Below are 356 nucleotides of genomic sequence, written 5' to 3' on the forward strand. Positions count from 1 at the left end.
CGCAGTAATCCAAATCTAGTACTTACTTTACTATCAAAGACTTTACTTGGCACAACAAAACTCAAAACTAAGATAAGGAGAGGTTGCTACAGTAGTAAACAACTTCCAAGACTCAAATATAAAACAAAAATACTGTAATAAAAACATGGGTTGTCTCCCATAAGCGCTTTTCTTTAACGCCTTTACGCTAGGCGCGAGAAAGTGTATATCAAGTGACATCGAGAGATGAAGCATCAACATCATAATTTGTTCTAATAATAGAATCATAAGGTAACTTCATTCTCTTTCTAGGGAAGTGTTACATACCTTTCTTGAGAGGAAATTGATATTTAATATTACCTTCCTTCATATCAATA

This window comes from Lolium rigidum, chromosome 4 (assembly GCF_022539505.1).
Source record: "Lolium rigidum isolate FL_2022 chromosome 4, APGP_CSIRO_Lrig_0.1, whole genome shotgun sequence".
Classification (NCBI taxonomy): domain Eukaryota; kingdom Viridiplantae; phylum Streptophyta; class Magnoliopsida; order Poales; family Poaceae; genus Lolium; species Lolium rigidum.